Source organism: Acinonyx jubatus, chromosome F2 (assembly GCF_027475565.1).
Source record: "Acinonyx jubatus isolate Ajub_Pintada_27869175 chromosome F2, VMU_Ajub_asm_v1.0, whole genome shotgun sequence".
NCBI lineage: Eukaryota > Metazoa > Chordata > Mammalia > Carnivora > Felidae > Acinonyx > Acinonyx jubatus.
In genome coordinates, this window is record NC_069394.1 from 28,427,264 (window position 1) to 28,454,944 (window position 27,681).

Genomic DNA, 27,681 nt, shown 5'->3' on the forward strand with positions numbered 1-27,681 from the left:
TCTGCAAAGTGTGGTATGGTGAGCTGAAAAAATGCCCTCCCCCCCACACACAAAGAGATACCTGTGTCCTGGGGTGACTGGGTGGCTCAGTCAGTTAAGCATCCAGTTCTTGGTTTCAGCTCAAGTCATGATCTCAGAGTTCATGAGTTGGAGCCCCATTGTCAGTGCAGAGACTGCTTGGGATCTTCTCTCTTCCTCTCTCTGCCCCTCCCTTCTCACCCCCCCCCCCTCAAAAAATTAATACATTAACTTAAAAAACAAAAAGAGAGCAAGAGATCTGTGTCCTAATCCCTGGAGCTATAATTTTTACCTTGTATGGTAAAGTCTTTGCAGATCTGATTAAGATAAGGGTTTCGAGATAGGGCGATTACCCAGGTGGACCCTAAATGCAATCACATATGTCCTTACAAGAGGAAAGCAGAGGGAGATTTGACACAGAGGAGGAAGAGGCTTTGTGACCACAGAAGAAGTGCTTGGAGTGATGCAGTCACAAGTCAAGGAATGCCAGCAGCCACCAGGAGCTGGAAAAGGGAAGGAATGGATTCTCCCGTAGAGCCTCTGGAAGGAGTGTTGCTAGCTCTACTCACGCTTGACTTGCACCCAGTGATACTGACTTTGTAATCGTGTGTTACAGTAGCTATAGGGAACTACTACAGTGGAAACATAACAGCTCTCTTATAGAGTGGCTATGAGAATTCATGATTATCTGCACAAAGTTTACAGCACAGTGACGGTCACATAATAATCAACAAATGGTATTATTATTGTTGTGAATATTATTATGTAAATAAATTTGAAAATCAATAATTTCAGTTGGGTAACTTGCCCACTCCCTGCCTAGCCCTACGTATACTCAGACTGTATCTGGAAAACTATAAACCAACTGTAGCATAATCTGCAAAGGGAGGCCAGATCTGTAAGAAGCACAGAACATTGTCCTGGTCATTCATTCATTCTTCCACCCAACATTTATTGAAGACCTACACTATTGCAAGCATAAGAAGACCAGGCTCTGAAATACAATATGAATAAGATACAATTCCTTTCTTCAAGAAGCTTGTAGTCCATGAGGATAGCAGCTACAGACATTGTAACATCATGCGTTAAGCATTCTAATAGAAGGAATCCCAAGGGGTTGTGGACCTCCCAACTCTCCCCAGAACTCCCAAGATGTGCACGTGGCATTTTGAAGAATAAAAGGAGTTCACTGGAGAGAATCTGTATAAATCATGAAGGCAGGGAAATCGTTTGGGAAAGATAATCAATGGGCAAATGCCAGCACTGCACATGCAGCAGCAGAGGAAGAGGGAGGGGTAAACAAGCTGCTGGTCCTCAGTTCTTAGTGACCTTGGTCATCTGATTCTGCCCCTCCTCCCACTGCTTAATCTGATAGATTTATCACACACACACACACACAAAACCCAGTTTACCTTACGCTTGTTTCATTCTGCATACATTGAGCCGGGAGTCCCTCTTTTCTGCTTTAACCAGCAATGTGAACCCATGCATTCTGAGTCACCCAGAAATTGGGTGAAATTTTTGGTTTGCTGATATCCCTATTCCAGGTCTCTGTATTTGTGAGACTGCCTCACCCTTTGTACGTTCTACCATGATTTCAATGTTTTTTTTTAGGAGAGATGAACCCATGTGTTCAATTTACCAGCTGAGTCATAAGCCAAGCTTGGACTGATCCTGTGGGCAGCTGGGTCCACTGAGGTATATTAATAAGGGTAACTAGATATGTGTCTCTGGTTTAATGTGAAGAAAAAGTTAAGAGCAAGAGACAGGGGGAGACATGCTAATTACTCTCAAAGGACTGACATGCATTTAGTCATTGATTCGGTAAATATTAGTTGAGAGCTACTGAAGGCCAGGATAGATGTGTGGTGTTTTCATACAGAAAATGAAAGAGACTTCTTGCTCACTGGGAGCCAGAGCTCTGTGTCTATGGCGATCAGGTAAGCTTGCAGTGACATTATGTGCAGGTATCCAGGAAGGAATCTAGAAGTGACATTTGAGTCTGGTCAGCAGGCAAGTAAACATAGTCCTGATGGTGATAAGATGATACTGATTTATTTCAAGTAGGGAAACAAGATGATCAAACTCCTTCAAGTGTCACTGCAAACACATTTTGGAGAATGAATTGAAGGTGGGGGTGAGGTGTGATTTGATGCTGTTTGAGAAACTCTTGGAGTAATCTGCCTGAGTGATAACTCAAGGCCTACATGATACTGGCCTATTTATTGTTCCAACAAGGGACAACATGTATGCAAGGTACTCACTACTGTGATGAGAACAAAGAGGCCATTCAATAATGGTAGGAACTTACAAATTTTATTCTACTTGGTTCTCTTAACAATCATGCAAGTTGTTATTAAACATGTGTTACGATAGGGGTGCCTGGGTAGCTCAGTCAGTTGAGCATCTGACTTCGGTGCAGGTCATGATCTCATGGTCTGTGAGTCTGAGCCCCTCGTTGGGCTCTGTGCTGATAGCTTGGAGGCTGGAGCCTGCTTCAGATTCTGTGGCTCCCTCTCTCTGCCCCTCCCCCGTTCACACTCTGTCTCTCTCTCTCAAAAATAAATAAACATTAAAAAAAGTTTCTAAAAATGTGTTGCAGTAAGGAAACTGAGACTCAGATGTTTAAGTGACTTATCTAAGGCTCACAACTAATAAGTGGCAGGGCTGGAAATCAGCTCCAAATGGGCCTGACTCCCAACATGGGGGGCGGGGCGCTTTAAACCATCACCCTATATTGCTCTGTCTGAACAATTCTGGGATCCAGAAATCCACCTGGCAGAGATATAGAGAGTATTCAAACACATGAATAAGAACACCTCCAAAAGCTTCAATTCTGTGTTTCTGCTGTTCTCCAGAATATGGGCAAATCTAAAGAACATAAGCTAATCTGGAGCACATCTGACAGCACGAAGCGTGAGAGGTGATGTGGGCACTGCAGGTTCCCCAGATTACTTGATTTCCATTCCCATTAACAGGCAGCCCCTACCACATTATTTAGGATAATTAACTGTGAGTCTCAAAGGAATATTTCCATTCCCTCTCTATTGCCTCTCTGATGGACATAAGGATGAGTTTAGGAGAAATGACAAAATACCTCTATGAAAATGAATCCCTCAGTCTGAGCTCCAACTATAAATCCATCTTTGATTTTTTTCTCCTATCTTCCAACACCTTGCTAATGTCATTCTTTTAATATGATTTCTAAGGATAAAGAACTCTGGAGGAACTTGAATTAAGTGATTACCCCAAGGACCAGCAAACACAAGCTCATGATATTTACTTATAATTCTCAATTCTGTGGATATGTCAAGGTCTTTATAAACAAAACTGACTTTTTCAGCATTGGCAAATTAGCACCGTGTCCAGAATAATCATTTCCACAAGGGAAATGACGTGTCTTTATTTTCTATTCCTGTTCATTGGTGAAAGGTGCCATTCCAAGTAATTTGCAAAATGAATTCTGAAACCTGTATGGAAATATGTCTAGGATATCTTGGTCATGAAGTAAAATATTCTCTATATGTCATGCATGGTGCAAGAGAACAGGATCTACAGAATCTATACTGTAGGGAAACTATAAACTTGTAAAGAAACTATCTTCTTCTTTGATGAATTTTGTTTTCAAGTGTATGACAAGACAACACTGGGGTGTTAACTACTCAGGTGGATTCATATCAGAGAACTTACACACAGCAAATTGATTAGGGAATAACAATGGACTTTGAATAGTGTGGCAAAAGCTTTTCTTGATGGTGAAAAGAAGAAACTAATTTTAGGTTTTTAATCTAATCAAAAGAGGTCTATCCTACAATTCCACTCCTAGGAATTAATCCAGAATAAATGAAGGCAGGGACGTGAATAGATATTTGTATACCCATGTTCACAGCAGCATTATCCATAATAGCCAAAAGATGGAAATGACCCAAGTGTCCATCAATGATGAATGAATTACAAAATGTGGTATATACACATAAAAGAATACTATTCACCCATAGAAATGAATGAAATTTGATATATGTTAACAACATAGATGGACCTTGAAAATATTAGGTTTAGTGAAATAAGCCAGACACAGAAAGACAAATATTGTACGATTCCACTTGTATGGGATGTCTAGCTAGAACTGAAAAAATTCATAGAGACAGAAAGTAGAATAGAAATTAACAAGGTCTGGGGCGTGGGGAGGGAGTTTTGTTTAGTGGGTACAGAGTTTTTATTAGGAAAGATGAAAGTGTGTTTGATATAGCTAGTAATGGTAGTTACACAACATTGTGAATATATTTAATGACACTGAATGATGTACTTACAAATGGTTAAAGTGATAAATATTAAGTTGTATGTATTATATCATAATATGTTAAAAAAGAAATTTGATCAATATCACCATCAAAAGATTTAGAGTCAAACAATGTGGAAAGAGTTGCTCTAGGACTCTAAATGACAACAAAATGAGGTATTACAGGAATAGTTTTCAAACTTTTTAAAATTAATGGACCCTTCAAGAATCTTCTGGAAGCTATGGAATTCCTCTCTAAGGAAAAAAACACACCGTTGTGTTGTGTATAATTTGGGGGACAGGGATGATGGCCCCCTGAAGTGCCCCCACTGGCCTCTGTGACAGAGCAGTCATGGGAGACTCAACAAGACCACTGAGGATGTCAGACAGCTTTCAGTGAAGGAAGGGAAGCCTCACTGGCATGTGATCTCCAAGTTCAGCTAGAAGTCTAGAAAAACTGAAATCGCAGATGGGATAACAGAACAAAAGGACACCATTATCAGTCCAATAGCTCATGGACTCATGAGTGCAATTTCAGCATTGTCTAAAATAAATGCCTTTATCACAACCCAAGATCACGAACGGTGAATAGTAATAAAATCAACACAAAGGATAAATAATTAAACAGTAACTTCATCTCATTAAAATACAGAATCATGTTAATAAGCTATTGCATTCATCTTTCAGGTCTTTTTTTTTTTTAAGGAAAACTTAATAACATCCTTTCTGAATGAAAAGGTTTTTGTATCCGGTTGTAATTTGAAAAGGAACAACTAAAATTATACATTTCAGAGAAATAAACACCCTTTCATTACTGGTCACGAAGTTCTATTTTTATACTACCAGTGAAGGCTTACTATTCTCTCTGAAATTTCTAGTATTGGCAGCACTTTTATGCATTTAGTAAAAAACTGGTACTTTGAAATCCTGGGATGTGAAATGTAACAAATTTGAAAAGTTTTAAATAATAATTTTCTTTGTTTCCAGCTCTCAATTTATTAAACGTTCAGCTTTTATGTTGACTCATTTTCAACAAATCAAAGCATTTGAAACTAGATTACTGCTCCCGCATTTCTGATAAATGCACAAATCAGCAACTACAATGAAAAGAACAAAAGAGAATAATGTAAAGCAATGTGAATTGTATATTTAAACTTTTAAGATAAATAAGGCATCCCTTGGAGATTTTTGTGAGTATAGAGTGCCACAAAGTCAAATGACACATGTAATTAAGTCTAGCCTAGCAATAGTCCTTGACCATTCTCAAATCTAAATATAATTCTGTGTTTTATTCCAAGTTCACATTCATCCTACCATATAATCTAACAAACTCAGCCTGACAGAGTTTTCCACGACAACATCTGCCCCCTAAGGCACAACATCCCATTTTCATTGCCCTGCTGATCTCATTTCCTTTTATCTGTATTTAATACTTTCCCTCCTGAATTAAGAAAAAGGCCAGAGGAAAGATGGGCTAAGAAACACTGTTAAGGGTTTCCACCACACTCTGTTTAGAATTCAGTTGAGGTATAGTCAACCAAGACTTACTCCATTTGCACAAGGTTAAGAGTAATGCTTTTTATTATGGTGATAACTAGAAAAAAATGTGATTATTTAAAAATTCGTCTAAACTCTTTTAAATTTATATCTTTTTGTAAGCCATAATTGTACCATGGTCTATAAATCTTTGGATAATTTAGTAAGTTGTACAATTAAGCAGTGTGCTCCAAAAGGTAACATGTGCATTGCCACTGATGCTCATTGATTTCACATGGGCCATTGTTAGATTTTTGTAGTAGTTATATTTTTATTTTTATGTTTTCTCATAGCTATCGCAAAAAGCACTGCATGTCCATTTACTGTAGAGATCAAACATTTCCTTTCTGAATAGTTTTATTTAAGTTAAGAATGGATATATGTGAAACAAGGCTGTTAAGTAAATAAGACTACAGATACACTATTATAGCAAAAATTGGGAAAACAGTACAAGAGAGGAATATACATCATATGGTAGCATAAAGAAAGGAATAATCAACTGTGCTTGAGCCTGAAATGATAAGTAGGAAATCCCTAAGAGGACAAGGAAAGAGGAAAGGCGCTCCAGACAAAGGGGACTATGACATGAGCTCTACACGTGGCATACGTGAACACTGGTGGGTTCATGTGGTTGGTAGGGATGAGCGAGAGGCTGTGAGTCAGAAAGGCAGCAAGGTACCAGATCACGAAAGATCTGTTTTGCTGTACTAAAATCAATATGTACTTTAAAATCAATGTAGACAATGGGAGGCCACCGAAGGATTTTAAGCAAGAAGTAACAGGCTGATTTGTGTTGTGAAAGATATCTCTGGAATAACCTGGAGCCCAGAGGAAGGCAAGAGGACCACGAAAGAGAGACTAATTAGACAATGTTGTGGGGGCATAAAGGAAAGGACCAGGAGACCACAGTCAAACTACATACTCCAGTCAGAAGATAAACAAGTCACAGGCATGGAAAGTACAGCAAAGGGAATATAGTTAACAATATTGTACGGTGACAGATGGTTTAACGATTGTCATGATGAGCATAGTATAATGTATGTAACTGTCAAATCACTGTATTGTACACCTGAAACTAATACAACATATTTCAACTCTACTTCTATTAAAAAACCTATGTGCAAAATATTTCTGGATGACAAAGATAACATAAATATCCTTAAGAGGCATGTGGCAGAGTAAAAGGAAAACCTTTTACCCCCATCCCAGAAAAGGTTCATATGCTTAACACATAAAAAGCTCCTCCAACTCAGTAGAAATATTTAAATTTTATTATGTTATCATGAACAAATCATGAAAACAGGTAATCATGTAAAATATATGTTTTAATTCACATAAAAAAACAAAACTATAATATATGCATGAAAATGCTGGAAGTTATTGGTAATCATGAAAATATGACTTTAAGAGAATGAAGTATAGCATTTTGCCCATCAGATTGTTAAAAACTGATAGTATTTAGGATTGGAAAGAGTGAACACTTTCATATAATGTTAGTGGAACAATAAATTGATGCAGGGAATATAACAATAGGTAAATGTGTGTCTTACTCAAAGTAATATAATTTATAGTCTCAAAATTGTATTCACAAAAGCTATGCAAAAAGAGGAAAAATGGGAATGTTAATATGTTCAGTGTCTAACCCAACCTACAGAGTATATACCACATCTAAGAAAAACACTATCTATTCACTTCCCTTCTTCACAAAATCATACATGAATTCAGCAACTGATATAATATAGTGGATGTGCCAGGGAAAACAGGAGAAATCTGAGATATTTAAGAGAGGAAATTTATAGATTTTAGTGACCTAGACTGTGGGAAAAGACAAGAGGAAAGAATACATTACTGCTCCATTTTTGGCAATTGGGTGGTATCACTCCCTCAGATAAGAAACACAAAAGAACTTTTGAGAATAAAGATACTTAGTTTATCTCGGAACTTGATAGTTTTGAGGAACCAATATGTTCAAATGAAAATATCCAATAGAGTGTTGAATATTTGAGTCTGGATATCAGGAGAAGGTCCAGGCTGGTGATATATTTTTCAGAGTCAACAGATGATGAAAACCATGGGGTTGGTGAAATTACTTGGGAGTTTATGTATAATGAAAAGAGAGGAGAACCAAGACAGGAGATTTTGTTTTTAGTTTATTTATTTTCAAGGAGGGGGGTAGGGCAAAGAGAGGGAGAGAGAATCCCAAGCAGGTTCCACACTGTCCATACAGAGTGTAACGTGGGGCTCAAACTCACAAACTCATGAGATCACGATCTGAGCTGAAATCAAGAGTCAGATGCTTAACCGACTGAACCACCCAGGTGCCCCTGACAGGAGCTTTGAGAATTCCAGTGAGTAGAGAGAGAGCAGAGGAAGGAAGCATACTGCTATCTAACCCCGAAAGGTGATAGTATCAGGAGGCAGGATCTTTAAGAGGTGATTAGGTCATGAAGGTGGAGTCCTCCTGAATGGAATTCAGCATTCTTAAAGAAACCACAGAGATCCCAAGCCTCTACCCCTAAGTAGGTGGAGTAAGTAAGAAGATAACCTGCTATGGACCAGGAAGAAGATTCTTAACAGAGTGCAACCATACCAGCACCTTAATGTTGGACTTCCTATCCTCCAGAACTGTGAGAAATAAGTTTCTGTTGTTTATAAGCCACCCAGTCTGAGATACTTTAAGATACTTCCTTGTAGCAGCCAAAACAGACCAAACACACACACATGAAGTTGTGTGAGGGATAACTTCATGGAGCCATATCCAGGCTCAGACAGAGGGCAACTGGCCTTGATACCCAGGCCTCAGTTCTGTCACCCTGGTGGCCAAGTGGGAGCATAAGTCTGTGCCTAACAGCCCCTCATCACTGATAGAAAAAGGGTATAAGTGAAGGTGAGCCAATGCATCTTCTTTGTCTGAATTGGGGAATGTATCCTTGGTTCCAGAGGGAGAGCACCGCTCCTAAGAAAAAATCTTAGAGCTAGCAGCCACATAGGTTCTTGGCCCACAGAGAACTTCTCCCCCAGATCCAGATGCAACAAAGCTGGCAGGAAAATAGTCATCGCTCTTTTCTCATATGTTATTGAGCAATCAATGCCCTTTTGCATATACACACAAAAATAATCATATTAATCCAACTGGATTAGTTCAATGCATATCATTGTAAGCCTCCTGAGAAAAGAGGGAGAATACTTTCCTTTGTTTTCAGAAAATCTGATTGAAGCAGATCATAAATATGTTTACAAAGGATAAAGAGCCAGATTAATTTAAGTAGGTAAAGCTACAGGGAGCATTAGTCACAGACATCATTCATTAACAAAAGCCATCTGAAAAAACTAGAAGAAAAAAACCATCAATGGCTAGTTGAAACTCACTAAAATATACTCCAATCCATAATCTTTACATAGCAAATCTCAAGGTAGACATTTATAAAATCAAATTCTACTCTACTATCCTTTTACAGAAAACCTCAGTATATATTTAGTTATTAAAAAAACAAAGTCTAGTGTGAGAAAAATAATTAAACATATTGAAAATTAAGTATAAATTTAGAAAAATATGAGATGGTATGAAAACAGAAATGAAATCAAATATTTTGACCAGCCTTAATCTACTCTTTCTTTTTTTCCTGTTCTTAAAAATCAAAACCAAATTTTTATGGATCCCAAATTCAGTATTTGCTACCAAATAAGTAACACCTAAAAATTAGAATGTTAGCATTAAAACCGCTGTGTCTATATACAGATCATCTAGCTCTTTTAATAAATTCTAGTAAAACTATAACTATGGAATCTTGAATTTACTGGGTCTTTGGGTAGGACTCTGAAATCTTTTATTACACAGGGATATTTGTCATAATGCTCTTTATTATAATTGTACTTAACATGTTTCAATTTTTCGTGAAAAATAACATTATTCTTTACCTAGGAAAATACTGAAATTCCATGACTATTATACATTATTTTTTCTCAGAACCCAGATACAGAATATTTTTAACCTTATAGAATTAAAGAAAAAAAACCCTGCAATATTGCCAAATTTCAAGAAGGGAAGACAATGGATTTTCATCTATGCTGGATGACATTTAAAATTTCTGTGTCCTCTTGGCCTCCCAAATACATGTGGCTCACAACATGAAAGAAAGGAATCAGAAAAGAAATAAAGAGTAAGGGGGAAAAAATTGAGGCCGGATGACAGGCTCATTAAAATGTGCAGAATGCATCTCTGACTCCCTAGAGAAAGCTGTTATCATGAAATAATCACATTGACGAACATGGAAAGAGTGGACTCCGGCAGGGGCCTTATATTGCACCCAAGAAGTTGGTGATTATATCCTGGAAATGTGACTCCCGTGAAAGCCTGACTGCTTTGTTGCTTAATAGAGTTCACAGAAAATGCTTGTCTCCAAAATGAGATTTCTCCCCCATTCACTGTGCAGCCGGGTAGTCTTGACAGGATGAGCAGGGGGCCATTTCTCCTAATCAAGGGTGGGGGGGAGAACCCCTAGGGGCAGAAGATTGTAAGCAATCAAGCTCAACGTTGCAGGAAGAGCTCTTGCCTTCTGCTGGGTTGTCAAGTGGTCATAAAGAAAGGGTTAAGGAAGCTGCTAGAATTTGGCAGAAATAAGGGATAATAGGTTAGATGGACCCATTTTTCTTAGCAATTATCCCATTTCCATCTCTGAGGCTATGAGAAATATTCCCTTGCTGCCTAAGCAGACTATGTACACTGTTTAGCTCTTAATTAGAATCTTTGTTAACTCTTTCCATTTTCTCACCCTGCTGGTTCAAAAATCTTATGTATATTTTAATCTGAAGGCACTGAATGGAACATTATCCCTCTTGATGCAGCTGGACTGTGAGACAATGGCAAAGACAATGTGGGGGGAGGTGAAATAGTACAGTCAGGGTCACATGTGAGGCCTTTGGAAAACTTATCCAAGTCTCGGTTTGTAAACAGAGACACATTCCCAAATACAATTTTTGTTTAAACACAATTTATATTTTTTAACAAAAAAGGCAAATAGCAAAAAAAAGTGTGCTCTGTGATTCCTTTAATACTTGCTCAAGTATGTATTTGTATGTGTTCTTTACATATGAGCATAAATGCATTAAAAAGAACAGAAAATGATATTCTGCTATTAATGGTAACTACTTCTAGGGTGTGAGTGGGATTAGTGGTAGGAGTGAAAAGAGACCAAGTCTTTAATCCTGAACACAGCTATTCATTGTTTAGAATATTCCTACAAGAATGCATTCGTATATTACCTGCGTAAACTAATAAGTACTGTTCAAAAGATGCGGGGAAATATGTGGTTGGCCCATGATTGGACCTGGGCATGGATGTGGAATAAAATTTTATCATAGACTCAAGGATTTCGAGACATAATACAGCCAAGGGATATTCTAAAATGAATATTGACAGCAGGGAGGTTCAGTCCCCATCTATAGGTTCTCTGAGGTTAGGTCAGAGATCTCTAACTGCTTAAAAGTCACGAGCTATGTGTTTATCAAAATAATCATGCTTTCCCTGGAATCTCCCAAAATGTTCCTGACACCATATTGCAAGAGCTCTTCAAAAGGTTCCTAACTGTGTAAGTAACAATGCCAACCCAGCCAAAGTGTGGAAATTGAGGCCCGGCCCACCCTTGACATGCTGATTGAGTTACCACCAGAACGGGTGTGATTTCCCTGTTATGGGTACACACCTTATGTATTAGAGGCTTAAGAAAAAGGTAAATTGAAATGTCATGTTTTTTTCATATAAAAGCTTTTACAGACCTAGGGACTGGTACAATATGCTGCAGTTCAGGACACATCCTAGGAATTCAGCACAGCTCTCTTCCTGACATAAGACTAAAAACTGCCTAACAAATCCCATGTAACACTTGGGAATGCAAGCTAAGAAGCCAAATGAAAATATTTTTGATTGTGGGTTTTCAGCCTGAGAATTAAGCTCTGATTTTAGTGCATCCTAGAGTCAATAACTTATTACATGTGTTTCTGTCTGTTAGAGGTAAGCCTGCTTCAATGCAGTGATGCAGGATTGGGTGGGAAAAGAGTCAGGAAATATTCAAAACTAAAGCCAGGTATTCAGTCATTCACATTGTCCTCTCTCCAATTTCAAGAGGCCGGTTCATACCGTGCCACATGCAGCTTCTAGAACAGAGGGCCAAATTGGCCCAAATGTCTAAAATCCTTTTAGCTGAATCCATTATACTAATATCTGACAATTATGAACTAAGTCTCATTTAACATGCTTGGATGCTCTCACTTAAAAGGCAATAATTATTGAAAGGAGTGAGTTGTATAAACCTGCTTCCCAGCACGTTGGTTGACGAGACACCCCACTGGTTATAATGCAACCATCAGGCAGAGCTTTTTATATTTAATGTTGAACAAATTATCCTTTATAAATGGCAGATTGAGGATTCTCACTGTCAATCTTGCTTTCCATTCGGCTACATTTTCATTTCACAGAACATCTTGAATCTAGCTGAGGGAGGTCCCTAAAAATATAGAGCAAAAATAAATGCGAAAGGAAGACGGAAGTCTAATAAGAACCTCTCAGCTAAATCAATAACAGTTAGGTATCTGTTCAGTGAAAACTCCTTCAAAGGGTGACTTCCAAAAACCTAAGGTCAGTGCATGCCTCTGCATACAAGGCAAGAGTATCAAGAGAAATGGGGTTGGGAAGACGTGTGTTTGCCCCATATTAAGTGTCTTACAGTGCAAAAAACATATAGAATACAAAGGTGCAAGGCATTGTTAAAGGTCATCTAATTTGACTTACTGTAGAAATTTCCATTTGAATGGAAATTCAAACTCCATGCGATTACTCTTCTTAATGGGTCTTTCAAGGCCTCCTGAAAGGAGTCCTTTGCATTGCTGGGCAGCTCTCTCCTCAAATTCTTTTTATTTTTTTAATGTTTATTTATTTATTTTGAGAGAGAGAGATAGAGGGCAGGTGGGGGGAGGGGCAGAGAGAGGGAGACAGAGAATCCCAAGCAGGCTCCATGCTGTCAGTGCAGAGCCTGATGTGATGCTCGAACTCACAAACTGCAAGATCATGACCTGAGCTGAGCCCAAGAGTCAGATGCTTAATGGACTCATCCACCCAGGTGCCCCTCTCCTCAAATTCTTAATCATGAGCCACAACCTACAGACTTTTAATTTCTACCCATTTGCCCCTCCAGAGAAACAAACCCCAACTGATTTTGCACCATAACCTTCTTTGCTAGAATATAAAATTGCATAATCCCCCTTAAACTGTTTTAAATCATGATATCATTTTATGAGGAATAGGAAAAAAAGTAATTTTAAATGACTCTTCCATTTTATATGAGGATATCATTAAACATTCTGTTAGAAGGTTTGTTTTATTATAATCAGGAACACAAAGCAAACATGCAAGATAAATTTTTATCTTTCCCTATTTATCAAATTCTATAAATGATGTAATTTACTTTAACCATGTGAAAAAATGCATTCAAATTATATTGTATACTGTTTGCAGAAGAATGAATCTTGAACTAAAGATAAAATTTTAAATATCTGTTTCAATATCAAGAATACTGTTTATTCGGCACTGGAGATACAATGATGGACAACATGTAGAGCTAGTCCCTATCCTCAGAGACTCTGATTCGGTTGTTCAGGAATGAGGCCCTGGCACTGGTATCTGGTGAAATCTCCTCAAGAAATTGGAGTAGATTTCAAGTTGACACCACCCGTAGTTGGTGCTATGGAGTGGCTTCACTCTAAATGGACTGCAGGTTAAAACTGTTCACCTAAAAGATAATTGCCATACTCATATCTGACAAAGAACCCATATCTAGAATATACAAAGAACTATTACAGAATTTTTAAAATTTTTTTATTTATGTTTATTTATTTTTGAGAGAGAGACACACACATAGGGTGCCAGTGGGGGGAGGGGCAGAGAGAGAGGCAGACACAGAATCTGAAGCAGGCTCCAAGCTCTGAGCTATCAGCACAGAGCCCAACACGGGGCTCAAACTCACAGACCGTGAGATTGTGACCTGAGCCAAAGTTGAAGCCGGATGCCCAACTGACTGAGCCACCCAGGTGCCCTGTGAATTTTTTTTAAAGAAGAAAACCCTATTAAAAAATGCAAAATCTTGGACAGGCACTTCATAAGAGAGAATAGCCAAATGGCCAATAAAGAAAAGGTCTTTGTTTTCATTAGTATCACAGGAATACAAATTAAACACATTGGAATACCACCAGACACCCACCAGAATGGCTAACATGAACAAACCAGACAAGTATCGAGTCTTGTCTAGGATGAAGAGCAACTGGAACTCTCCTACGTTGCTAATAGCAGTGTAAATAGGTATAAATTCTTTGGCAAATGGTTTGACAGCATCAGCTAAAGCTGAATATGTCTGTACCCAGAGGCAATTCCTCTTCTAGGTATACTATAGTCAAAAGAAATTGGTACTTATCTTTCCCATAAGACATTTAGAAGAACATTATTGCACTATTCAGACGAATCAAAAATTGGAAACAACCAAGTCCCTCTGCAGTTAAAAGGATAAACAAATTAAAATACATTCACACCAAAAGATACTATATGGCAATGAGAATGAATAAACTACATCCTAAGATATGAATGAATCTCACAATATTGAGCAGAAGTAAGCAAAAAGAATACAATCTGTATGATTCAATTTTATGAAAATCAAAAACAGGCAGAATGAATCAATCATGTTGGAAGTCAGGATAGTAGTTACGTCTGGGAGGAGATAGTGACTGGAAGGGACCATAAAGAGGCTTCTGGGATGTTGGTTTGTTTCTATTTGGGGGCTGGTTACTTGGGTTTGTTCACTTTTTGGAAATTCACACTTATGATCTGACACCTTTCTGAATGTCATCATATTTCAAAAACTTTTAAAAATTACTCAACATAACAAATAATAGTAATCTCCTACTAGAACAGCATTTTCTAATTTGCAAGCTGTTTTCACACATGTTGCCCCATTCAATTCTCTCTTTAATCAACTGATGGACTCATTTGTTCACCAAAATTTATTGTATCTCATATGAGCAAGGGGCCGTGCAGGTGATGCAAACAATACAAAGGCTACTAAGACAGGGTCACTGCCCCTAGGAGGTTGTGGAACTAAAGACTGGAAGAGAAATATGCTGTGAAGCAGGACTAGCAACAATAATTTATCGTCACCTACATACTAGGCACTGTGCATTACCTACATTCTCTCACATTTAACAAATTCAAGAAAATATTCTCCTATTAGGTTTATTTTCTTCAGTAAAGGGTTAGCATGGTATGAAGGAAAATACAATGAAATTTTCTGGGAAAAGAAAAGAAATTTGCTTCCAGCTTCCAGAGTCTGTGTCTAGAGGGGCAAATATAAAGTATAAGCATGCTGACCTACTATCTTCAGTGATTTCATCAACTAGTTCCAAGGATCAGGGGATGAATTAAATTGATTCACAGGCCCAGAAACATAATTACAAATTCCATGCCAATATTTGTTTAATTTTATTATTTCACATGACAACACCTAATAGGGACTTTTATTTAAATTTATTTCCTGAAACCTAAGAAATTGGATCATGACCTGAGCCGAAGTCAAATGCTTAACCAACTGAACTACCCAGGCACCCCAGAACTTTTCAAATAAAGTACCAGTCTGAAAGAACATGAGCAAAGCTGTAATGCTGGACTGTGAAAATAATAAAATGACATAAGTAATTCCAAAAAAAGTTTAATGCTTCCATTTAATAGAATGTGGGCTTTACAAATGAATAAATCTCCCATGAGTTCATGTCTAGTATACATGTGACCATTCACATCAGTTATATAGCATGATAAATAGCACTTTTGAAAGCATGTGACTATATTTTACAAGACTAATCCTGTACAGCCCATGGAATTTTACAGATTCCCAATTCAGTAGCTTTCCATTAATATTTAAGTGGGTTTTTTTTATTTGTTCCAAGGTAACATTTGATTGATTTTATCCATATTTGGTCCATTCTCAAAATATACATCTTTTACTATTAAAAGTCCAACACTCTTGGCACAAAAACAGACATATAGATCAATGCAACAAAATAGAAAACCCTAAAATGGACTCATCGTTATATGGTCAATTAATCTTTGATGAAACAAGAAAGCATATCCAATGGCAAAAAGACAGTCTCTTCAATAAACGGTATTGGGAAAACTGGACCATAACAAGCAAAAGAATGAAAATGGACCACTTTCTTACACCATACACAAAAATAAATTCAAAATGGATGAAAGACCTCAATGTGAGAACTAAAACCATAACACTCCTACAAGAGAACATTGGCAGTAACTTCTTTCACGTTGACCATAGCAGCTTCTTGCTAGATATGTCTGAGACAAGGGAAACAAAAGCAAAACAAACTATTGTAACTATATCAAAATAAAAAGCTTCTGCACAAATGATCTATCCAATAAAGGGTTAGTATATCCAAAATACAGAAAGAACTTCTAAAACTCAACATCCAAAAAGCAAATAATCCAGTTAATAAATGAGCAGAAGACATGAACAGACATTTCCCCAAAGAAGACATCCAGATGGCCAATAGACACATGAAAAAATGTTCATCATTACTCATCATCAGAGAAATGTAAATCAAAACTACCATGAGATATTACCCGACACCTGTCAGAATGGCTAAAATCACACAAGAAACAACAAAATGTGGAGAAAAGGGAACCGTCTTTCATTGTTGGTGGGAATGCAAACTGGTGCAGTCACTCTGGAGAAAAGTATGGAGGTTCCTTAAATAAGTTAAAAATAGAACTACCCTATGTCCAGCAATTGCACTACTAGGTACTTGACTCAAAGAATGCAAAAACACTAATTCAAAGGGCATATGAACCCCTATGTGAATAGAAGCAGTATCTATAATGGCCAAATTATGAAAGCCCAAGTGTCCATCAATCGATGAATACATAAAGATGTTATGTACACACACACACACACACACACACAGAGTATATTATTCAGCCATAAAATGAATGAAAACCTGCCATTTTCAATGACATGGATGGAGCTAGATTATGATGCTAAGCAAAATAAGTCAGTCAGAGAAAGATAAATATCATATGATTTCACTCATATGTGGAATTTAAGAAACAAGAGAAATAAGCAAAGGGTGGGGGGGGGTGAGGGGAAGAGAGGCAAATCAAGGAACAGACTCTTAACTATAGAGAATTCATGATTACCAAAAGAGAGGGGAGGCGGAAGGGGGATTGGTTTAAACAGGTGATAGGGTTCAAGGAGGGCACTTGTCATGATGAGCACTGGGTGATGTATGGAAGTACTGAATCACTATATTGGACACCTGAAACTAATACTACATTGAATTTAAATAAAAACTTTAAAAAAATGCCCCCCCCAAAAAAGTCCAACACCTCAAAACAAAATGGCAGCCAATAAATTTCACCGTATGAAATGATCTGCTGTAACTAAATCATTCACTCAACCTTTATGGTGTGATGTCCCAAGTGCCGTGTTCCAGGCACTGTACTAGGCACAGATAAAGAAGCTAAATAACTGTAGGCCACCTCTAGAGAGCAGGGCAACTTGGAGTGGCCATACCTTGGAATACTCTTAATATCTGTGAAGAACGAACACAATGTTCCAGGCACTGTGCTTAGCACTGGGGGTTATAAGAATGAATGAGACAAGGGTCCTGCCTCAGAAAAGTTCACAGTCCTTGGAATGGACAAGCATGTAAGTGCATATGCTGTGGGATAATTGTATCATAAAAGAGGTATGAACTGAATGCTATGGCTAGAGAGGGAGTCACATGTTATACATTATAAAAATAAGAAAGTTTCAAAGAAGAATACATGAGCTGGTGGTGAAGGCAGAGGAGGCCACTCAAAGCAAGGGAACTACACATGAAAAGTATAGGGAGAATCTTCCACTCTCTCTTTCCAAGTTCTTGTTTCAAGTTATAAACAGGACTTCAATCTTCTTAGAGATCTTGGAAAGATTCCTTTGACTTCTTACTCATTCCACCCTAGATGAAATTATGGCTGATGGGACTGTGGGACTGATGACACTGGGAAGCCTCAGTTCATGTGCTCACTTCCAACAGGAAGCAGGGGTGTTCCTCCAAGGTCTGCCAGCTCCTGGATTCCCCACCCCTGTGGGACGCCAGCACTTATCCAGCTGCTTCATCCATAACCAGCTGGGTAGGCTCAATTCAAGACACTGGATCCAGGTTGCCTTTTCCTACTCTAATTTACTCATTATAAAGCTGATCTATCCATCCTTGACTCCTATGACCCCTTAGTCGTTTCAGAATCTGGAAAGAACTGATTTCCTCTTCAAAGGAGTCTCAAATCCCAATTACAAAGGTTATTTCATTGTTTCAGAGTTTGATGTGTTACAAAAATGGTGGGAAATATAGCATGACCAATGTATAGAGGAAATGACAGAGAAGATAGAATTGGAGAGGGAGTGGGAAAATGGATTGATACTTTATATCATGGCAAGGAAAATTTACTTTATCTTGTCGGCAATGAGGAGACTATAGGAATCCTCAAGCAAGGTAATAAAATGATCAGATTTTTTTTGAACATATTAACTCTAGTTAGTAGTAAACTGATGGATTAATAACAGTTACAATATATTGTTTACGATGACACACAATCAATGCGCCATTGGTATCCCATATAGCACAATGTCTAAGAATCTCTAACTCTGCAATTAGCTATGTAACCTTCATCTACTAAGTTAACATCTCTCAAATTTAAGTTTAATAACCCTCTATGTAGATAGTACCTAGTGCATAGTGTTGATTGGAAGATTAATTACATGGGAAATTAGATGCATACAGTGAGCAATGGATAACGTTGACTTTTATTAGTCCTCTAACATTTAAGATCCTCATTGTCATAGCTAATGTACGACATCTAGAGTAATCATTAGTGTAGCAGTGCTGCTCAATTTCAATCCATGGTGTTCATTAAAATAAATCAAGAAACTTTCAAAAATATATATGCTGAGGTTCCACCTCAAGATACTGATTCAATGCCTCTGTGGGAGGGCCCAAGCACCTGAACATACTGTAAGTTCTACAAGTAATTCTGATGCACGGCCACAATTAAGGCTACTTAGTATGTCATAGATTAAACACCACTTTCAGATTCATTAGATTATATGTTTTGTTTACAGACCATAAATAGCACAGTAGTTGACTTGGAGTTTATAAACCCCTGTGCCTCAATTTCCAAAGTCAACATGAAGAAATAGGAACAGCATTCTTGTACAGAGCCAAGCTGTTACCTCAAGATAATAATGCATGTATCTAAGACTGGGAAAACCTAGGTATGTTCAAAGTAAGGGATCTAAGTGAGGTGATAAAATAGCAACCATACTGCTTAGCCCATAATTCAAACACACAAATAAGTCAGAGGTCAGATGTTATAGTAAAATCAGAAACCAAGAAAAAAAGGAAAAATCAATGCCTGCAATGGAAGGTCAGAGCAAACAGCTGGTGAGTAAAGAGACAAGAAAGCATAGAAGAACTGAAGATTCTCAAAGCTAGAAGGCAGGGCAGATGGTCAAAGCCAAGGCAGGTTAGCAACAAGATAATCTACAAGCAGGATGAGCAGAAGAAAAGATACCAGGTACCAGCAAAAAGGAGAGTTTGATTTTAAGGCAACCTTCAGTCCCTGGCAGGAAGCCTTCTATACTTCCTGCTGCAGTACAAGTCAGTCTAGGCCTGCAGGCAGAAGCAAGTAAATGCATGAAAATAGAGGAGGTAAAGCCTAGGAGAGCAGGAATAGAACAAGATCGCTGGTGAATAATACTAAACAACTACAAAGACACAAAACCACTCAGAAACAATATTTATATTAAATATTACTAAAACATAATTTTATATTCAAGAAGCTGTGACAAATGATTGAAAATGTCACAGTAATGTGATTTAAAAAGAAAAATGGAACACAACGAGTAACTTCATTCATTCATTCATTCATTCATTCAGCCAAATATCAATTATTGAATGCCTTCAACTGTCAAGTCCCTGTGCTAGGTACTGGATGTTGGGACAAAAACAGATCTCCAAGGATTTCGTTGTCTAGTAGGAGTAACAAAAATGGAATTATTACAATATGATTCATGAAGTCCTATGATACAATTAACATTAGGGTGTCAGGAAAGATGTCCCAATATGAAGCTTTGCAAAGTTCACAGAAATAAATCAGAGGGAACATAATCTACTGTGAATGGGTAGCATGCACAAGGATGAGATGGTAAGAGAGGGCAAGGCATGTTTGAAGATTCAGAAGTAATTCAATATGGCTAGAGCATATGTTGTGAGGTTAGAAAAGCTGCAGGTGGAAAGACAGACTGGGGACCTCTAATGAAAAGCCATGTTAAAATGTTTGGATTTTATCCAAAATATAATTCCCTCTGACTTCTAACAATTTTAAGTAGTATATTCAAAGATCTGCAACAGAAAATGCAACATGAAATAGAAAACCAAATAACACATACGAATTCAGACTTGCAAATATCCATGCATTGTCAATAAGGATTCTGGTTAAGAATGAACTGGTTTAGACCAGTCCTAAAAATACAGGGGAGCCCCTTTTCAGGGGGATAGCTCCAAATGTTTACATCAAAATGTATTCTGCCTGTTCCAGGATTCAGTATTAAAAAAAAAAAAATCATCTTAAAGTCTACAAAGATTACATCAAGGGCTATAGACAGATCTAACTTTATTCCATATTATTTAAAAAAAATAAATATAAACCTTACAACATCTCTGAAAATGAAGGAAGGATAGAATAAAGAGTTATCACGTCATATAAGAAGGATGTGTTGATTTAACTACAAAATAGTTAGAGATTACTATTTTTTGATGGCCCTACACTCTCAGTTGTTTGAGGATATGATGTCAGTTTAGGGAACAGTCCCAGTGAAGATCGTAAGGAAATTTATTTAGGGATTTTATCTCTTTTTCTAGACGAATATCCATCAAATCAATTTTTTTCCTATTCTTAGCATGGTGGAAATAACATACCACTGAGTGGTTTTAAGACATTACAAATTTAAGATCTGCAACTTCCACTGGGCTCCCTGCCCTGGCCAGCACATCTTAGCCAACTCCTTTTCTCATTTCCCTCAGCAGCTATGCCAAACACATCGGTGCCCAGGTTTTCTCACTCCCTTGCAGCCAACTGCCTTGCTCCTACTCACTGGATGTAGGAACCAAGTAGGAGAGGTTACACACAGTTGGCTAATGATTTTGAAATCAGTGGACAGCAAAGGAAATGCCCACATGTAAGGGGTAACTAGATGATGGTGGCCCTTAGAGAAAACTGAAAAGAAAAGGATAAAAAATCAGGAGGCAACTAAACATTTTAGCATTACGAAACTCAAACAGAATCAAATGCCACGGAGAGGTCAACTAAGTTAAGGGCCAAAGAGTCCACCGAGAATGGCAATACGATGATCATGGCAAGTAGTGACTTTATTTCAAATAATTTCAATGGGGTGATGAGAAATGAAACCAGGATGTGGTTGGCTGAATAGCAAATGAGAATGTCAAAGAGAAAAAAAAGCAAGTGTATAGTACTCTTTCAAGAAGGTTGTCTGTGAAATAGGGAGATGTCATGACTGACTTAGAGGGACGGAAGACTGAAGGAAAGTTTCATTGTGGATATGGCGATGGTGGTGATGGTGGCGCAGCTGGTGAAGGAGGTGGCAGAAGTGACGGTGCAGATGACAGATATGAAGGTGCTCGTAGCAGTGGTGGTCTTGGAGGTGATGAAGATGCTAGAGGTGGCAGAGATAGTGGTGGTGAAGATGCTGGTGGCAGTGGGGGTGGTGGTTTAAGTGATGATGCAGGCGGTGATGGCGGTGGTAGTGGCAACAGTAGAGACGGAAATAGTAGTTTTAGATAAAGAAAATAGTTGGGCATGTTTATCTGCCAAGGTGAAAGAACCAGTAAGAGAAAGAGAACAAAGAAACAAAGGATGGAATGGGTCCCAAAGGAAAATAGACAAGGAGGTTAGCGCACAGGTGGAGGAAGCAAACTGCGACACCATCTTCCATAGTCAAGATTCCCAGAATGAACCACCTGCAGCTCTCCAAATGTGTCATGGACTTCTTTGCTGCTCTGCATTAGTACTGGTGCTCTTCTCTTAGCTTAGAACAGCCTTTCTACCTCTTGTCTTCTCTATCTTCTATGTTTTCTTCAAAATAGAATTCTGGATCTATCTCTTCCAGAAAGCCTTTTCTAATCTACTCCCCTAGTTTCACAGGATGCCTGTTCTCTGGGCTTCCATAAGACACCACCCACGGTCCATGGACTCTTCATACTCTGTTGCAATTGTTTAGTCTTCAGGAGAATGTAAGATCCATGAAAGCGAACATTGTATTTCATTAGAATTTTATTATGAATTCAACAAAATTAACATAGCACTACTACTACTACTACCACTAAAAATCCATTGAGCTCTGACCACATGCCAAGCAACAGAGAACAAATTTTAACCCACCTGCTTTTGTGAATAAAGTTTTATTGCAACAGAGTCACATCCATTCAATTTTATATTGACTATGTCTGCTTTCTCACTACATTGACAAATTGAGTCATTGAGACAGACGAGAACGTACGGTCTGAAAATCCTAAAATGTTCATTAGATGACCCTATACAGAGAAAGGTTGCCAGCCCCTGGTTTACCAATAGAAATACAATAGTGAATCAGTCCTTTCTTATGGGAGTCTATACTTCAGTGGGAGATACAGGTAATTATCCCACAATGTGATAGGTTTTTTGAGAGCAGAAATTAAAAGTGCTATTGGAGCACATAGAATGATTTAATCTAAACTTTGGGGGATCAGGGTTTTTGATCTAGCATCTAGCACTGGCTGGCATACTAGTAGGTGCTTATAAGTGAACTGATTTTTGTTGAAGGGAAGAATTCATTTAGGACATGAAATACTTGAGCAAGCAGCTAACTGGGACATTATTCCAAAGGACTACTGGTATTTCCACTACAGGACGCTAAACTCCAGTTATCCCATTGTAAAATTAAATTATCCAAATGTTTCATGCTCATATTCTGACTCCAGCTGGGATCTCCCCAATAAGACTCCAGCTGGGATCTCCCCAGCAATAAAAAAGAAAATCTGGTTCTGGTGCCTGAGAGGCTGACTATAACACTTGCTGACAGCAGGGAGACCTATGTAATCTTTATATTGTTCTTACTTCTTTCAGAAGACTTTATTGTGAATTTTTAATGCTAAAGCCTAGCTAAAAAGATGACCTTAATATCTTCTTGGTTTCTCTTGATTTTACACATAGACATACATTCATATCAGACTCAATATTATGTCACAAATAATATGTACATCTCTATCTACACATATGTACACACAATATGTATATACAATTCCTACATCCTTCATACATACAATGTAATCTCATATCTTTAAGAAATATATGCAAAACTCAAATCTAATACATGCATACTTATATATAAATTTATCCTACATTAGAGATGGCAAATAGGTTCTACTGAAGGGTCAATGACAATTAATCACAGGGGTTGCCTGTGGCACTAGGTTGAGAAAGTCTGGGAGGGAACTTCTGAGTACATAAGAACAAGAGGTCTATAATTCTTCTTTCTTTTTTTTTAGAGGACTATAATTCCTTAGTGACATTGGCCGTAGATACCAGAGGTTAAATGGTGGACATGGGTCAACTTATTTGCCACTCCTGACACTCAAGGATCTCGCATTCACAAATTTCTTAAGTATACTCTTGTCCCAAGCTTACCACATATAAATGGGCAGTGATTGGCTCTCCCAAGACCTGAGGCAGGTGGAAAGTTCTTGATGAAGATGACCTTGATGGAGAAAATAAGAATAATAACTTATATTTGCAAAGCACTTTACTTATTTCAAAGTATCCCCATGTGTATCATCTCATTGAATCTCTTCAATTTTCTTTATTTATAGATTACAAGGCCCAAGTCAGTAGGGATTAGCAGTTGCTCATCCATGGTCATGTGGAAATTGTGGCAGATACTGAACACAGAGGGTTTGACTCTCAGCTGTGATAACCTTCAGGGACAAAAGTCAGTATCCCAAGTAATTAGGGGTGGCACACTGCTCTGAGGTAAGAGTGATAAAGTGTTACCACGCATTATTTTACTCATTCATGTAATCAACAATCATTAAGTTCCTATTGTATATAAGGTGCAATCACTGAGATTATGAAAGTGGTTTGAAAAGTTATTACAAGATGTTCTGAAGAGGGGCACCTGGGTGGCTCAGTCAGTTGAGCATCTGACTCTTCTTAATTTTGGCTCAGGTCATGATTGCACCTTGGGTGAGATGGAGCCTGTGTTGGGCTCTGTGCTGACAGCATGGAGCCTGCTTGGGATTCTCTCTCTCCCTCATTCCCTGCCCCTCCCCTGCTCGTGCAGGCACATACACTGTCTCAAAATAATTAAACAAACTACAAAAAAGACATTTTGAAGAAAAATATTATAGTACAATACAAGAACTTATTACAACATTACAAGTATTAAGCCAAATAATCAATGTAATAAATATATAACTATCAGGGCACCTTGGTAGCTCAGACGGTTGAGCATCCAACTCTTGATTTCGGCTCAGGTCACAATCTCACAGTTCTTGAGATTGAGCTCCACTGCTGGCTCTGAGCTGACAGTGTGGAGTCTGCTTGGGATTCTCTCTTTCTCTCTCTGCCCCTTCTCCTGCTTGCACACACACATTCTCTCTCTAAAAGCAAAAATATGTGTGTGTGTGTATAACTATCACTTCCCATGGGCCAGGCACTGTGCTAGGTGCCAGAAATACAAATAAGAAAAAAACAATCCCTAATGCTAAGGAACTCACAGGCATTTTATCTTAGTTCCCTAAATTAATGCCCAATCATTCTAATAATCTGAATTCCATACACATCACCTGGGAAGTGCGTTAAATGTGAGAATTTCATTTATTTGGTTTAGAGTGAGCTCCAGAAATCTGAATTTTTAATAAGCTCCAAAATATCCCTGATGCAAGTACTGGTCCATGCACTTCACTATGAAATGCATTATTAACTCTTTCAAAGAGCCACATAGGCTGCATAAAATGTAGGAACCTGGTTCCTGGTCTGCTGGTACCCAAAAGAATGAATACTTATAGGGTATTCTTCCATCCAGGCCTCTATGTTCAGGGCCAGTTTAAAGTATTCTGTAAACTGAAAACATTAATTCCATATATGTTCTGGTGATGATATTCTATACCTATATCTGCTCCTGTATCTGTACCAATGCTGGTGTATATAATCATAATGTGCAAATACACTAGTGCTTTAACATTGTTCAATACCTTTAGAACAACCTTTATAACTATAGCTGAATGGCAATAAAATGCCTTTATCACACCGCTATGCCCATATATGCATCATCAACAAGCTGGGGGGAAGCGCTACCCTAATCCTTTCATACCCATATCTTACAAACTTGCTCATTTGCTAGTTATTTTTCCTTTACCAACTACCTAAATAACCTTACCATCCGGATTCACCTTGCATAAAATTGTTAAAGACATTCATTTTAATTTGATATGAACCTACTCCCTTGCATGAAATCATGGCAATATGCATGAGTATCTATATTTAAAATTTGTGTAGTATTTATTTATTTATTTATTTATTTATTTATGTTAACGTTTATTTACTTTTGAGACAGAGAGACAGAGCATGAACGGGGGAGGGTCAGAGACAGAGAGGAGACACAGAATCTGAAACAGGCTCCAGGCTCTGAGCTGTCAGCACAGAGCCCGACGCAGGGCTTGAACTCACGAGCTGTGAGATCATGACCTGAGCCGAAGTTGGACGCTTAACCGACTGAGCCACCCAGGCGCCCCATTGTGTTTATTTATTTTTGAGAGAGAGAGAGAGACAGAGTGTGAGTGGGGGGAAAAGCAGAGAGAGAGGGAGACACAGAATCTGAAGCAGGCTCCAGGCTCTGAGCTGTCAGCACAGATCCCAATGCAGGGCTCAGACTCACAAACTGTGAGATCATGACCTGAGCCTAAGTCAGACATTTAACTAACTGAGCCACCCAGGCACCTCATGAGTATCTATATTTTAGCAGACAACTACATTATGTGGCCATATAATACTATAAAGTTGTTAAAATAGCTGTGTAGCAGAATAATTATAGACAAAATCATGTGTGACATTCTGAGGAAAAATTAAATTGCAAAATAGGAAATCCCACTTTAATAGAATATATATATATCATACATATGTGTGCATATAAAATACATATATTCGTTTCAAATGCAGGAATATTTGTACTAATGTTTCCCTCAGATATTAGGATAATAAGTAATTATCATTTTCTGGGATTTTGCACTTAGATATTTTCTAAATTTTCTACTTTGTGCCCAGAGAAAGTTATTATTCAACAAGACAGTACCTTCAGTATGCTTCTATTTTATTTAAAAAGTTATATGGGAATAACATGCACACAAATATTATTAGTATTTATCTTTGAGTGGGAAATTACAAATGATGTTTTTCTTCTTGGTGCTTTTTTCATTTTTTAAATTTTCTATAATATGTATGTATAGTTTTACTTTAAAAAATTAAACAGAACTACAAAGAAAATCCAGAGCTGGATAAACAGAAATTATTCTCTAAAGGTAGAACATTAAGTCATTGTGAAACCTGGATATTTGGGGGTTTAAGGTCCTTTTTTTAATCACAGACTTCACCTTGAGAAACACTATACTTGAACTCAATCATCTCTAGCCTCATTATTTCTTCCTCTAAAAGACTATTTACCCAAGAACAACTTCCTTTGGCACATTACAGCAACTGTTACCAGAGTAATAAATAACAATTATTGTGAAAGCATTGAAAGATAAATTTTCTAACACCCCATAAAAATTAAAAAATAAGCAAAATAGGCTGCTAAGATAATTTTGATAAGAAAATCTAAATGGAGTGAAGGTTTTGTATATATGTCTTAACATAGAAATAGCAAGCCATTATCATGTAAGTTCAGCTCAGAAGTTGGGGTTATTTGGACACATAATGCACTAATGAAAATCCATTTCTGCAGAGGAGCTTCTAGTCTCTTCTCATCACAACAGTTACTGAAATGGAATTGAGGCATACATTTGGGCCTTAATAAAAGGAATAACCGTGTGGTCATGAACACTTTCATTTTAAAATGGTAGACATGACTCTAGCCTCAAAATGAGAAAAGATTCCCTACCCCCTTTGACAGGACACTGTTGCTATGGTGACGGTCTGCTACCCTATGGCTGAGCAGCTTTGGGTGGCTTTACTTTGAGTGGACAAGCTAAGACGTGTTTGAATCACCTTGCTCACACCACAACCTGACCAAGAAAACGCTTTACATAAAAACAAATTAGTCACTTTTTTTTTTGAAATCCATGGCTTGGAGGTAAACTACGAGATAAAGACTCTGAAATGTTTATCTCCAGCCTGGACCTCTCCTTTGAGCTTGGACTTCCATTCCATAGCTCCATGTGGATGCCCCATCATTATCTGACATTTCATATGACCAAAACAGAACTAATTATGTCTCCCATCTCCATCATGACCACATCCTGCCCCTTCCACCCCCATCCACTCAGTTATTCAGACCAAAAGCCTTGGCATTATTACCTTTAACTTCTTTTAAACATTCATCAGTGCCTGCCTGCAATAATCTTGTTTGTTCACACATCTTTTATCTGTCTCTCTCCTTTAGAAAGACTATCAATTATTTCAGGGAAGGAATGCAATCTGTTTTGTTCACCACTGC

At 37.9% G+C, this 27,681-nt stretch overlaps 1 long non-coding RNA gene across 2 annotated transcripts in view; it reads right to left on the reverse strand.

The window, feature by feature from the left end:
- Positions 1–27,681, reverse strand: part of LOC113600604 (uncharacterized) — a 50,904-nt gene that overhangs the window by 19,209 nt on the left and 4,014 nt on the right. For both annotated transcript variants that reach the window (XR_003421676.2, XR_003421675.2), the window contains exon 2: positions 23,661–23,730. This is a non-coding gene — a long non-coding RNA (uncharacterized LOC113600604). The remainder of the gene's footprint in view (positions 1–23,660; positions 23,731–27,681) is intronic.